Genomic DNA, 15,119 nt, shown 5'->3' with positions numbered 1-15,119 from the left:
ACAGAGATGAATAGTGGCTAAGCAGCCTACATAGCCCCGCACTACTACTAAACCTGCAGTGATCCCAGTTATAAGGATAGCTCAGCGGCTAATAGCGCTGGGGGGTTTGGCGGTAATGCTATTAGCCCCAGCAGTATACTGCCCAACTCGTGATGAGGCTGTTTGTCTCAAAGACTTCTCGTGATATAGGTACTCTTACTGGTGTTGCTCAATTTCCGTTTTCCAACATATAGGCAGAATGAGGGCGGGACTTCCTGCAGAGGCATTCCGCTTCTCCTCTACACTAGTGTGATGCAATCCACTAGCATAAACCAACAGCAATAGCTTTATACTCTGAATACTACATTGAGAGATCTAATCTTCAAACACATTGGGCCTCATTATAAGTTTGGAGGTAGCCTTGCCGGTAAAACCGGCAGGCTGCTGCCAAACTTGCGACAATTTCCGGCGCCCACGAATGGCCAATTACGGGGTAATTACAGCCCTGTCAGATCCGGTAATTGCCCATTTGTGGGCGCCAGAATGGAATGCTCCCCATTCCCATTTGAGCCAGGTAGTGCTCGATGGGAATGAGGAGGTCGGATGCACCGGCACCATTCAGAATGGTGCCGGTTCATCCGACATGCCCTGCTCGAGATGCCGGTACAGCCGCCAGGTCAGACCTGGCGGCCGTAATGGCCCTCACAAGCAAAACTCGTAGTTTGCCGGTCCGGGAACTACGGTACCGGCAAGCTTACCAGTACCATAGTTCCCAGACTGGCAAACTTATAATGAGGCCCATTGACAATTCAGGATTGATCTGGGTATTCAGAATACACCCATTTTGTTTCAGGTGTGATGTTGACCATATAGGTGGACACCCTTTTTCTAGTTGTGTAATATGTCTGCTTGGTCATAGGTAAATGCTGCCACACACTGAAGGACATTTGTGGGTGAATACGTTGCCAAAACAAGGTTGCTCTGGAACTTTGTGCAGCGGGGTAAAATGAAAGATCTTATACTGCACGTAAGGGAAGTGAACTTCTTTACTAAGTTCCAGTGACAAGGTATATACATCAGGTAAGACCAAGGGTAAGTAAGTAGGAAGGTACACAGGAGACATCCACCGGCCTCCACTCTCACAGGCTGCTTCACTCCAACTGACATCCATGGACGATAGAAGGGCACTCACACCAGAATATTCCACAGGCATACATTCCACCAGGCATTCTCTCAAGCAAGCATTCATGCAGGACCAAGGCAGGGAACACAAGACACAACACTTTGCAATTTGTGGACCAGGACTGAGTTCTTGGGTCCCTGCTCCCAGACATTAGCTGCTGCTGCATGGGATACAGTATCATCCTTCTGAGCCTTGACCACCAAAATACTGAATTTTCAGTGCTCCTGCAGCATCAACAAACACATCATGTTTTCTTCCTGCAGCTGTACCTGGGTCAGCCAGTCCAAAGACCCTACCAAGTCCCAATCATTCCGTGCCACCCGTTGCTGGCTGTCCTTCATCACCTGGCCCCTGCATACCACGTTATTGAAGTCCTCCATCACATGTGGAGGAGGAAAGGTGTTGTGGGTTCCAGTCTGTGGCCACGTCTTGCACTCCATGGCTTACTTGCCAAGAGTCCAATATCACTAACCAGTGGCGAGTGCACATTTTGCACCCTGCTTTTCTATGTTACTCCTTCCAGGGTTCTTGTGGTAACCTATCCTAATGTTTCCTCTAGATAGGATTTCAATAGGATCTCTTTGGTCTGGTGCCTTTCAAACTGCCCAGTTTCTTTAACTCTGTGCTTTTCACTCCCTTATGTTTCTTCTCTTTACTCCCTCCCCCCTCCCTCCTTACCTCTCTCCCTCACTCTCTTTCTCCTTCTCCTTCCTCCTTCCTCTCGCTCTCTGTCCTTCTGGTGCCCCCACAATCTCCTCTACCCTCTCCACTTGACTCTACACTCCGATCTCCTCTTTACTCTTCCCTCTCCTCTCAACTCTCCCCCTCCCATTGGTTTCCCTTTTCACCTGCTTCTTGTGTTCAATCTGGTCTTACTATTTTGCCCAGGATTGTTCCATGGCAGTGGGAAACTTTAAAACCCACTATTAAGCCCCTGCGCGTAGTGCTTGATTCATTCTCTCCGGTGAGGCTTTTGATGGCTATGCTCCAGTTGCCAAGAGGTAGTGAGCCTTTTTTAATGCTGGACTGGTTCTCTTGATCAATGCTGGCATTTCCAATATGCGTGTGGATCTGATGGTTTCACTCAGTAGAGGAGTACGATCTTCTGGGACACGTAGACGTGAAAGGACACAAACAGAATTCTGGCCAGAATAGGGTGCGGCGGACATTGGGTGATTGACTGATTTCACATTCAACAAGGCACCACATGTAAGGGGCAGAGACTAGGGCACTCCCAAGGACTGTCTCCTGCTGCAACCCTGATAGGCCTTCTACCCAAGGTTGTTTCTCCCTGACGGGATCACAGCCATCGTTCGCTTTATGTTAACTAAGTCCCTAGATTTTCACCCCTATGGCGACGAAAGGCATTTAAATAATATTACATTAAGGGATCATTAGTCACTACCATGACTTGGGGATGTTCTGAAATCTGTTTGATATGCTGTTATATAGTTGGATTTTTTTAGGACTTTTGGAGATGAATGTCTAGAGGTGAATGAAGGATCATTTTAGGACACGGTTTGGTCAATGTGAAGTGGCTCAAGTAATGTCATTTGGGTCATATAATGCTACTTCAATTTTCTAGTGGTTTATGAGTTACATTTTTTCTGATGTCCTGAAGCAATTTATGATTGTGCACGTGTATGGTATTTTGATGGCTGTCCAGTCAAATGGTCGAAAACATTTGATCGAATGACCATTTGATGAACAGTCAAATGGTCGGAAAAAAAAAGGTCGATTTTTTTTATTTATTTATTTATATATATATTTTAGTTTGGGTTTGTAAAAAAATGTTTTTAAAAAGAAAACGGGGGGTTGGGGAGAACCCCCCCCATAAAAAAAATGTTTAAAAAAAGATCAACCCTTTTTTTCGACCATTTGACTGTCGATCAAAAGGCATTCAATACTTTTGTTTTCGACCAGATGACCTACAACCATTTTGATGTACTCATACTCGTTTTAGGCTCATTATTGTTACATGTGTAAAGTTCAGCAATAATCAATATTTAATGAAATGTAAAACCAGAACAGTGTGAGTTTCAAAAAGTGAGAGTGAAGTACTTTGGATTCATTCTTCTGCTGGACTATGGACAGATTTTAAGAAGGTGTTAAAGTGTTAGATGTTTTGGCATGTCCATTTCCAAAGTATGCTAAGAAAACCTAGTGTTTTCTAGGATTCGTAAGATTTTATAGTTTATCCAGACATGCTTAATGTGTGCCTGTCAGATTACTCATCTACTAAAGAAGGATTTCAGCGGGATGGAAGAGCTTAAAAGGCTTTTCAACTTGACCTATAACTATCATTGGGAGACACCAGGCAGAGGATAGTGGCCAAGGCCTTGCACCCAAGATCACAACGGGAGTCTGCATTCTCTTGTAAATAACACCTTTAGGGCTTCAGAATCATTCTCAAAACAATGGAATTGTGCTGCCTCATAACCAGGTGATGGGGAGGCGGTTAAGGTGAGGCAATTGATTTGTGGACTGTGGCTGTGTGGCTTGTGGTTTATTGAAGACACTGGGGTTGACTTCTGGGAATAACGATGAGAAATTGTGGTCTCTTCCCCAGTTGCTGCTGCCTGAGTGCAAACATCACATCAAGCCCACTGATCCCACCACCTGATCAAGTTGAGTGAAGTTTGAGACCGCTCTCTGTCTGCTAGCACACTGTTAGATCCTTTTCTGTAACCCGAATGTTCATGCCATCCATAATCCTTGCACCACCATGGGAAGATGATATCTTTGGTTGCTCCCTTCCATGGAACAGATTGCTCAGGATGTAGTTTCTGTGGATTCATCCTTCTCCGAGAAAAGATCCATACGGCACTACTGTCCTGCAAAATCTTCCTCTGGCTCTGGTGAGGAAACCCAGATCCTTCTGTGTTTTGTGGATCAGTAGCTAGATCCCCATCGGTTCTTCCTTCCACTGCTTGGGATAAAATCTGGTGTAGTGGCCAGGTTTTCCACAGGATGGCATCCATGTCGTGGTCGACTGTCATCGCTCCTCATCATATTTCAATTTGCTTTTTGATATTGGCTTTTCTGATGAAAACCTGCTTCCTCTAGAACATCCACCTCTCACTTGGACTGCTGGTTTAGGCTTGCTGGGTTTCCTTCCTCAGAGCAGTAGCTCCCCACAATTCTTTGATGAGCATTGGCCATCTAAATGGCTTCCTCAAGAGAGGCTTTGTGGAGCTGGTAAATTACCTTTTGAAGATGGGGAGGCAAAGAGTTGCTAAATTGTTCAAGGATTAAGAATTGTTGATGCTCCTCACTATGTGTCTGCCCCGCCACTTGTTCATGAGGTCTTGTACCGTATATGGTAGCTGTTGCAGGGTTTCTTCTTGCCACAGTCATCGATGTTTGCGGTTCAAGCACTGATGTTCCTGGTCATGTCCCAACCGGTCAAGGATTCCTTTCTTGACTTTGTCATAGGGAAGTGGATCCATCTGGGTTTAATGCTTGGAAGGCTCGTTGGGCATCCCTCATAAGAAGGAGGGCTACGTTGCAGGTCCAAGGATCTTGGTCCTACTGCATGTTGTTGCCGCTCTTTCAAACTTCACAAAAGACATTGGGGTCTTTTCTGTTGCTCTATTTGTGTATTATATTGTGAGGCACCATAGTTCTCCTTTCTTCATGTGATGGATCCCTGTAGCACTGTTAGAGCTTTGTGGCATTGTCTACTTATCATAAGATATCCTTCGGCCAAGGTCCTTATCAATTTTTATATGATGTTGAGCTTGGATTTACTGGCGTTGGGCTCTTAGTGAGGCACGACTGGTGATTCAGTGTCTCTCTGCTTGATTGAGTCAAGGCTTCTCCACTTTTGGAATACCGGAGTGCTGGTGTCTGTCATTAAACAGATCCCACTGGCTTGGGATCTTCTTGTTTCAATGTTTTTCCACAAGCCTCACTTATCTTATACCTAGATTATTTTTTGTTTCTTGGACTGATGATTCATTAAAATCTCCTAGTTCAATGCAAGTATCTTTTAAGCCTACATACTACCAGGAGTCGTCTGACCCTTTCAATAGAGGATCCAAGGTAAGAAATGTAAGCTCCACTCCCAACTCTCAGATCTCACTATTAAATGGATCACTTGCTGCGGGTAACCCAGGAATCTCCTGCCTCTAGTGGGTGGTCTCTGTATCAGGGCCTGAACCACCCCACAATTACACTACTTGTCACAGGCTTTAAGAAACTCACAAATCGGATAGCTTGTTCAGATGTTTCTATTAACAATCTTCTATTATCTTTGTCGTGCAGGGTTTGAGACTGCATGATAATTCGCCTAAGGGGCTGTTGTAGTTGGTTCCTGAGTCTCCTGTGGGCTCGCTATACCCTAATCCAGGCTTCCCTGTTCCGCAGGACAGCATGAATACTAAAGATTGGTAAACTCTACAGTCTATAATAACTTCTCTACTGGGGAAAAGCCTAAAGGCCAATGTCATAGCCAATGTCATAGCTATCTTACTCCCTCTGGGACTATCTAAGGACACTCTCTTCCAGTGTTCCCACAGTGATGGTTTTAAGGATTCACTATTATCCCTGTGTTTTCTCAAACTCTTTTTGTCTCGGGAGGATAGCTCAGGGGCAAGGTGCTCACCTTGGAAACAAGACGACATGAAGCAACACAGGTTCGATCCCCGGGTCCGCGCTTAGAAACCTCTGGGTGTTTAAGCGCATTATAAATACGTAACTAAAACAAAAAAACTATTCCTGTAACAGCGCCTCGATGCCTGCGGGCTGTGTAAGCGCTTTATAAATATAATTTTAAAAATAAAGGTAAACCAGACACAGCCCAACAGATATGCCTCCTTCACAATTTGTGTTAATGTGGACTAAGGTTACACTACACTCTTCAGTTGGGGTGTGAGGTTATCAAAGTTCCCTGTAAGGTGAGTGGTTTAGCAACTGCGCACTATCATTTGAAAGGCTGCCCACACGGTGCTGTCGAGCTGCCATGCCAGCATGGGTGCTTCCTTTTGAGCTCCGTGTGAAGCGGGTGATTCGCACTATAGTTGCTGAGCTATTATCTCTGGGAATCCCGTGATAAGCATGTTTGGGGATGCTTGTGGTCTCATGCAGAAGAGGTATGATATGATATGATATGGTATTTGTAACGCGCCTATACACAGGTGTTTCAAGGCGCGACGAGGCAGGGAGGGGAGGGACAAGGGGAGACAGACAACGATCCTACTAGGCCAGGTGTCATTCAGATCGCGCAAGTGCAGGGGTGGGGGAGGGGGAAAAGTGCAAGGGGAAGGGGAGGGGGGGAAGTGCAGTACAAGGTAAGTGGCGTAAAGTAATAAATAAATAAATAGGGCCAGCTGGTGGCAAGTGCGAGGTAAGTGCAGAGCAAGTGCTGGGGAAAGGGGGGGGGCTGTAGGGATACAGAGACAGTCCCGCAGTGCAAAGGGGTTCCAGGGCATCAGTGCAAGAGGAGAGTGGCTGGGCCCAGGACCGAGGCCGTTTAGAGTGGTCCAGTTGCAGGATAAGTGCAGTTTCAGTGAAGAATTAATTAGCTGTTCAGCAGGGGAGAGGGAGAGAGAAAGCAGAAGCAAAGAGGAAGGTTTTGAGGTGCTTCCGGAACCGGAGATGGTTCTCCTCAAGTTTCAGGGAGGCAGGAAGGCTGTTCCAGAGGGAGGCCCCTGCCGCGGAGAGAGATCTACCCCCAGCTCGTTGCTTCGAGAAGCGGCTAACCCTGAGGGAATTGGAGGCGGATGAGCGAAGGGCTCGGGAAGGAAGATATTTGGGAAGAGAGAGTTGAAGGTATTTAGGACCCAGGCCCCAGAAGGCCTTGTGGACAATGCAGAGGGTTTTGAACTTTATACTCGCAGCCACTGGGAGCCAGTGTAGAGATTTCAGTCCTGGAGAGATACGGTCCCTGGGCTTGAGGCCAAGGATAAGTCTCGCAGTTCTGTTCTGGATGAGTTTCAGAGGGCGGAGAGTGGAGGCAGGCAGATTAAGATAGAGGCTGTTACAGTAGTCCAGCTTCGAGAGAACCAGGGCTCGGGAGACAGTGAGCTTCTGGGGGAAGGAGAGGAAGGGAAGAATACCTCTGAGGAGGTGCAGCTGGTAGTGTGACCTCTTGGCGACGTCAGAAATATGAGGAGAGGTGTGACAAAGCAGTTTGGGCTGGACTGCCTCTTTTGGGGTGGGACCAAGCCTAATTTGCATTTGGTATTTCCCCTTTTGTACTGTCTTGGCAGGCGAAGAATGATGGTCTGGAGGGTTGCCCAGAGCAATGCAAAGATTCAGATTTATTCGAAACGATTTTTTTTACCAGATGTTTTTGCCACGATTCTATTACCTGATACCGACTCACCCCCTGAAGTGTGCCTGAAATAAACCTTTAATGAGTCTAGCAATTATGGTATGGAATTCCAGAAAGACACATTATTTGGTATTCCTAGTCTTTCTTATTTAGGGTCAGTGCTGAAAGGGTTAGACTTGTGGCACTCGTGTTCTTATTTTTCTTCTTTTTTTTTAAAGGGCCTGAACAAGAAAGCCAGCCACTCCAGAAGTAAAGAGCCACTTGGTGCTGGCCACAGCCCAGGAGTTTGCATTGCAAATAAAAAGGTTTTATTTTTATTTTTATTTATTTAGAGGTCGCAGGGAGACCTCAGAGGTCGCAGTTTCTACCTCTGGCGACCCCTAAATGACGTCCCTGAGAGTAAGACGAGGCGAAATCTTCTTTACTCTTCAGTTTCACCCTCTGCTTTGAGAGTATAAAAGACTGGCTGCAAATACGCTTTGCAAGCAGTGTTTTATAATGGATTCCAATAGAATTATTCCGCTCATTAGTACTTCCTGTGATGCCATCAGATTCATGATGTCACTTCAGCTACCCCTGGCATTTTGGTGAAATGACACCCCTGCATTCTGCCTCTTGCAAAATGGCCCCCTATGTCTGCGTAGGCCTCGATTTTGTCCACATCGTTGTAAGGTTACAGTTCAACTGAATGCAGTACCGCGTGGGATCCAAACATTATGCCATTTCCCTTGCATTATCTGAGAGGTCCATCTTCCCACCCCCGCTTAGGACAGTGGGCCAGTCCATGTCTGCTGGGAGAATGCATTAAGAATGAGAAGCCCTGGGTGCCAGCCTGAGATCTGCCTCGAGAAGACCTTGGCTGAAGGACTGGCTGCCGCACGTGCACAATTGTCCTCCATTCACAGAGCCGTCCAGACAATATTTGGGGGAAGAAAGGATGCCAAGGTTCCACAATAGAGATTGCCTTCGCCCAAGAATGTTGACAACACACAACTGTTTACACATTCCTGACCCAGGGTCAAACAGAAGAGACTGCCTTTTGCAGTCCCTCTCTGCATAACCTTTCGCACAGGCCATACCTGCCCACGTGCCCCATGCCATTTGAGAGGTGGTCATCTAATCCTGGGTATTTCTTTGCATTCTAAAATGGGGCATGTTTGGCAACAAAGACATAGCATCATAATTGTATCTTCTAGCTATGTTTTTGATTCTATTTCTGGCTATGTTGACCAGTTCTGGAAATGGAAAATAGCACTCTGGGGGATTGCAGGAGGGCGGTGCAGGACGGGGTGCTTTGGTAAAGTCACCTGGGGGAGGGTGGCGAGATGGGGCAGAGCTCGGGGGTGGAGTCAAGTTTAGCTTGTAAAAAATTATTGAAGCATACAAATAATTACCAGTATGTACAAAAATGTGCCCGTAACAGAATCTGAGCTAAGGCTCGAATTTACTATCAAGACTGAATAAAACCAATTGAAAGAAAATGCATCATGCTTAGCCTTGCTTCTAATGGCATGCACGTTTACAGATCCTTCCCCTTATTTATTTATTTATTGCGATTTATTAATACGCCCAAACCGGGGGAATCAAGGGTAAATTACAGGTTATATGTGTCAAGGTTACAGTTGAAGAGATAGATGTATATACAGCGGCAAATACAATAGTCCTGGGGAAATATATCGGCCCAGTGTTAGAGTTTTGTTGAATAGCCAGGTTTTTAGCAGTTTCTTGAATTGGGTGTGGGATGTTTCATTACTGATGTTTGATGGGAGAGAATTCTAAATTCTGGGTGTGGCGACCACCGTGAAGTCGGCGTCTCCTGTAACATCCACACCTTTTAAGAGATGATTGCCTCTCCTGTGTCTCTAGCCATCTCGCCCTTTAATGTGCTTAGAAGAATGACAAACTGAAGCCGATATCTTAGTTTCGTCTCCAGGGTGGGAACGTGATCATTGCAGTGCAGTGCATGCGCTTTTCATATCCCCCGATTCGGAATTCCGAAAGACCGTTTTTGCTGGTTTCTGAATCCCGGGAATACCGGCCCAATTCCAGCACTGTAGACACATAATAGCTGCAGACAAGGACTGTGAGGTCCCTCTCGTCTTTAAATTTCCAACTCTGCATCCATTGGCACGGTACCACTACTCACCAACCCTGAGTACAGGCTTCCGACTGAGAAAGGGCTGTACTCTTCCATCAAAGTATTAAGCCCTGCTGTTAAGTGTTGTTATAGTCCATTACAAGTAGCAGGTGCTCTCTGTCATTAAAACTTTAGGGCCCTGCCAAGGGCAAGTTCTCCGTACGTATGGGCCACTGCCAGTGATTTAAGTGGGCTGAGCCCCGGCAGTCTCCAGAACAGGCTCCCGAGCCGGGGACCTGCCGGGGCCCACCCCCCGACTAGCCCCAGCCATGCGGACACCTGGGGCAGCTCGTGTAGCGGCTGCACGGTTACATGAGCTGCCTGCAGGTGTCCGCACTTCGGATTAGAACCGAAGTGCGGACACCTGCAAGCAGCAGGTGCAACTGTGCAGTGCGGGCTGCCTGATGGCTGTGTACTAAATAGCCATCATCCAGTATGAAGCCCCTGGGCTCCTCACGTTGGCTGATGGCTATTTACTCGGAAACAAAAGGAGAGCTGGGCAGTCCAGCCCTCCACCTGTTTCAGAGTACAGAGCCATCAGCAGCAGACAGAACTTTCATTCAAGGAGCCCGTGGTTAAAGCGTTGCACCACAGGGCTCCTTGAATGAAAAGGCTGCCTGCTGGGTGTGAGCTGGGGCACACGGGTGTCACACCTTTCATGTGCCCAGCCCCTTCTTTTGTTTAAAAGGAGTGGCTGGGCGCATTCAAGGTAATAATGCCAGTTGGCCCCAGCTCTGCTTCTTTTATCAGCCCCCACCCCTTAGGTGAGGGGGGGGGCTCTAGATAGGGGGCGTGGCCTAAGCACACCCGTACTTAGGCCACACCCCCTATAATCCCACTTAAAGCACTGGCCTCTGCAGGTCCGGTCTTAGAAGCCGCAGGGCCCCGGGCAGCAAATAAAAAATGTGGCACCACTCTCCTCACCCCTCGTGCCCATAGTCATGGGGCTGAGGGTGGGGGTATGGGCGCCACATTTTTCAATAGGCACGAGAGGTGCCCTATTGTTATTAGATGCACACCGCTCCCGAGAACGGAGAGCATTTAATTTCAATAGAGCGTCTGCCACATCTTCTTCCACCATGCCAACTCGGGGGAGACCTTGAAAGACTCCCCCGATCTGGCGTGGCAGGGGTCTTATGGCAGGAATCCCTGGGCGGCCGCCCGGCCTGACCTGCCCTAAAGCTGGCTCTGGGCCTCTGCTCACGGCTGAAGTCTAGGATGACCAGATTTAAAAAGTAACAAACTGTGACAGGGCAACTAACATAAAAGTAGGACTAACTCTAGAAGTATCTACGTGAAATGACCGAATCTAAAAGTCTGAGTCCCAAAAGACTGTTTTTTTATTTTTTATTTCCCATTTGTTGTATCTATATATATATGTGGGGGAGACCCCTCCAAAGCCCTCCCACCTTACCCCTATACATTTTTATTAACTTTACCCCCCGCCCACATATATATGTTCAAACAAATAGGGGCCGGACTTTTGGGCTTCAGACTTTTTGCCCTCAGTCATTTTGTACAATACCCTCTAGAAAGTGGCTTCCAAGGCTTAGTTCAGTAGCGGTTGGAGGAGAAGGAGGTTTAAGTGTTACTGGTGGAGTAAACTCATATTAATTTATCACAAGCTATCACCATCTTAATTTGTAAGACGCAGTATTTCTTCTGTGTGAGATTGTGCATTCCTGCCTGCCAGCTATGAAGACCTGCAGCCAAACACAGGCACCACTGCATTTTCCAATGGAAACATTGGGAGTCATTCCGAGGTTGGAGGTAAGTAAATGTCCTTACCGGCATGGCGCAAATACCGTGTCGTGTAGATAAGAGCCTGCTAATAGAGGGCTATTACGACTTCGCGGGCACGAGCTTTGCGCCATGCTGGTAACGACATTGCCGGCATGCCGTAAAAGTCCCGAAAAAGGCCCTTAGCGGCATCATGTAAAGCACAGAAAGCACTACCGGCATGAATCAAGATGGCATTAGTGGCCACCGCTATTAGCAGTCACCGCCAATAGCGGTCACCGCAAATAACGGTCACCGTAAATAAGCGGAACTGGAAGTAGCGTCCTCGCACAGGAACGGGAAAGAGCAAGGCGGACATCTTTAAAAACACATTCCACTGCCACCCTCAGCAGCCAGGACCTGTAGATCATTGCTGTTAGCCAATACCTATCCAGTACAACACTACAATGCCCAAGGCTGTGAAAAAGGGCACCTCACGCCAGCGCAAGGAGCGCTTCAGCGAAGACGAGTTCACCATGCTAGCGGAGACCCTGGCAGAGAATGCCGATGTGGTGTTTGCCCTGAGCCTCAAGAGGGAGGCTGTAATCCGAAAGAAGGAGATCTGGGCACTAGTGGCGCAAAAAGTAAGCACGGTTGGCAATACCCCACGCACAACCAAGGACTGCAGGAAGAGGTGGGATGACTTGTGCCTGCGAGTCCACAACATCCTCTTGGCGAACAGGAGCCAGGCCATGGCAACTGGCGGAGGAGCAAGCTCTCCCATAAAGCTGTCCCGGTGGGAGGACATATGTGCAAGCCTGATCGACATGGAGGCCATTGAAGGCGTGGGAGACATGGAGTGTGGCGCCACATTATCGGCGGAAGGGGGTGATTGTCCTGAAAAAACACTGTAATGCAGTCTGATGATAGTGCACCAATATGTCTGTCTAAAGAGGCAAGCCATGGCCCAATGCACACACATTCCCAGCATAGTTGTCGTACGCAGCACACACACATGCAGATGGCTGCAGCAAGGCAAGGCCATACCTTACACAAACCACACTAAGATGTTAATGGCATAAATCACATTGCATGCAGGCCACAACAAATATGCATGTCACATAGCATACGTCTGCCCCAACATGAGTGACCCAGACGTATGCCTGCATTACCCACCCATATAGCAAGCAACGTGATCATCCAAACTCAACTGCCTATTACCCTCTATTGTGTAGATGAGCAATTATACAAATGTATGCATGATGCTTATCAAACCATCACTCATGCCATCCCTTTCTTTGACCCCCACAGGCTCAGACCATGACAGCGAGGCGCAGGACTCAGCCCGACAGCCAACCACACCCCAGAAGAGGGCCCGGGATGAGGCCAACATGCCTTCGACCTCAAAAGCCCAACACAAGGCTCGCCGTGCACCACAGAGGAAACCACATCCGAAAGCCACGGCACTGTTGCCGCCAAGGGCTGTTGAGACACAACCCATAACTCCAGTCACACTGGCACAGGACAAAGCTGAAGCAACACTCTCAACTGCCTCGCACACCAAGCCCGGCACCATCCCCACAGCTCACATTGTTAGACTCCGACCACGCCACCACCCCGGAGCAGTCTGGGGGGCAGTTCAACCAAGGGGCCATGAGTCCCATAGGGGAGCCAATAGAAATTGTACATGACAACCAAGCACCCTCCACAGGTGTACTGGCGGGGGCGCAGCGGCATGGGGAGCTAACTGCCCTGGTGCGACAATTTGTAAGTGACAATGCCCAAGCAAGGCAGGAGTGGCGCGAAAACACCGCCTCTCTGGGCCAGATCATTGCCGATAACACCGCCTCCCTGGGCAAGATCTTTGCCGAAAACACAAGTAGACTGTGCGAGGAGGTAACAGCCCTGCGTCCGGTCCTCGGCTGCATTGCTGATGCATTGGAGGCTGAGCGTCCGGTCCCCCAAATGGAGCAGGCGGCCACCCCATCGTCTTCCAGCTCAACACAGACAAGCCCACTCCATAGGTCATCGTGCACCCTGCGCCGCCCGGACATGCTGCCACCAAGTGCAGGGAGTGGAAGGAAGTAGACTGGCCTACCCGATGAAGGCAATAGACACTTGTTGGGACATGTGTGGGGGAATTGTGGGGGAATTGTGGGGGAATGGGGAGGAGGTGAGGGTGTGTGGGGGAGTTGTGGGGGGAGGGGGAGGGGTATGAAGGTGTGTGGAGGAGTTGCGGGGGAGGGGTAGGGGTGAGGGTGTGTGGGGGAGTTGTTGGGGGAGGGGGAGGACGGGGAGGCTGGTGGAGGGTTAGTACACTTTCATTTTCATTGTACATTTCAATACACCCGTTGTGTTAAAAAATGACTTGAGTGGACATTCATCATTGCGCATGCGTCATTTATTCATATACCGTGCATAGTGTAGATGTATCCCCACACCCAGTGCCTTCTAACCAACTATCATGTCACCCTCTGCAGCCATGTGTGTCAGAAATATTGTGCAATCACTGACTGACGCACAGCACGTCCCTCCTGTGCATCAGCAACGGGATGATGTGCAGCCACATCTTCTTCATCCCCTTCATCATCACCAGGTGGTAGCAGTTCAATGTCAGGGGGTAAGGGCATGTTCTGTCGGATACACATGTTGTGTAGCACGACACATGCCATGATGATCTTGGCCACCTTCTCATGCCTGTCGAGGAGTGCCCCACCCGACCGGCTAAGGCAGCAAAACCGTACCTTCAACAGGCCAAAGGTCTGCTCAATGACCACACGGGTACGGGTGTGGGATCGATTTTAGTCCTCCTCGTGCCTGTTCTGTGGGTTTCGGACAGGGGTGAGGAGCCATGGCTTCAAGGGGTAGCCACTGTCACCTGCATAGGAGGCAAAAAAAGGTATATGTCAGTGGATTCATGATGGACAGCTGTACTAGTCACACATGCCTGCAGATTATCATTGGTCAAATGCACATGTCCCTGGTTCCATGCATGCCATTTTTAGGCCCTCAATGTGTCCTGTGCCATGGAATAATGGTGTGGGTTGCATCTTCAAAATGATACACGGTGTGCACTGCCGCCTTGTTGGTCATGCATTGTGTACGCATACAGCTGTGTTTGTGTCAAATTTGTGATGTGTTGTGTTCTGTATGAATTTCTGACTGCGAGCGTTGGCAGTAGGCTCTGCGATATTAGGCATTCAGCGCTGACTTTTCCCATGGTGACATGCAGCATTCCCGTGGTTGTGGCCGCCCTGTGACAGACAGTCGATTCCCTTCGTGGTTCTGTTCAATGTACTCCCATGGATGCTTGTCCTGTGTGGTGATTTGCTGGAGACAGCATCATAGTGCATATACACTGCATGTTGCTGGATGGTGTTACGGAGAGTGAGGACTGCTGATGAGTGGTGCACGTTTTGTGGAATGTGGGGTGGTTTACATGTGTCATGTTGTGATAGATGTCGGCCTTACTTCATTCCTATGGGATTTGGGTGTCATGTTCTGTTTGGGATGCTTTGGGGCACAGTGTTTAGTGATGTGCACATCGTTCTGTCACATCAACATTGACACCATGGTGGTGTGTGCATCTCTCCCCCATTTCAGTGCCATGTGCCTGTCATGCAATTTACCAAGCAGCTAGGCACGTCATCCAGCATGTAGCTCCATAAGGCGTGGTAGCGTGGAGTTCCGCAGGACCATAGAGTCATGAGTTGATCCGGGATATCGGGCACAACAATGTTTGATGATCTTCGTGGCGTTGCATACCATCTGCACATTGATGGAGTGGTATTGCTGGTGGTTGCGGTACACCACCCTGCATGGCA

The sequence above is a fragment of the Ambystoma mexicanum genome, chromosome 1p, assembly GCF_040938575.1.
Source record: "Ambystoma mexicanum isolate Mex_15411 chromosome 1p, UKY_AmexF1_1, whole genome shotgun sequence".
Lineage (NCBI taxonomy): Eukaryota > Metazoa > Chordata > Amphibia > Caudata > Ambystomatidae > Ambystoma > Ambystoma mexicanum.
This window is presented reverse-complemented; position numbering follows the sequence as displayed.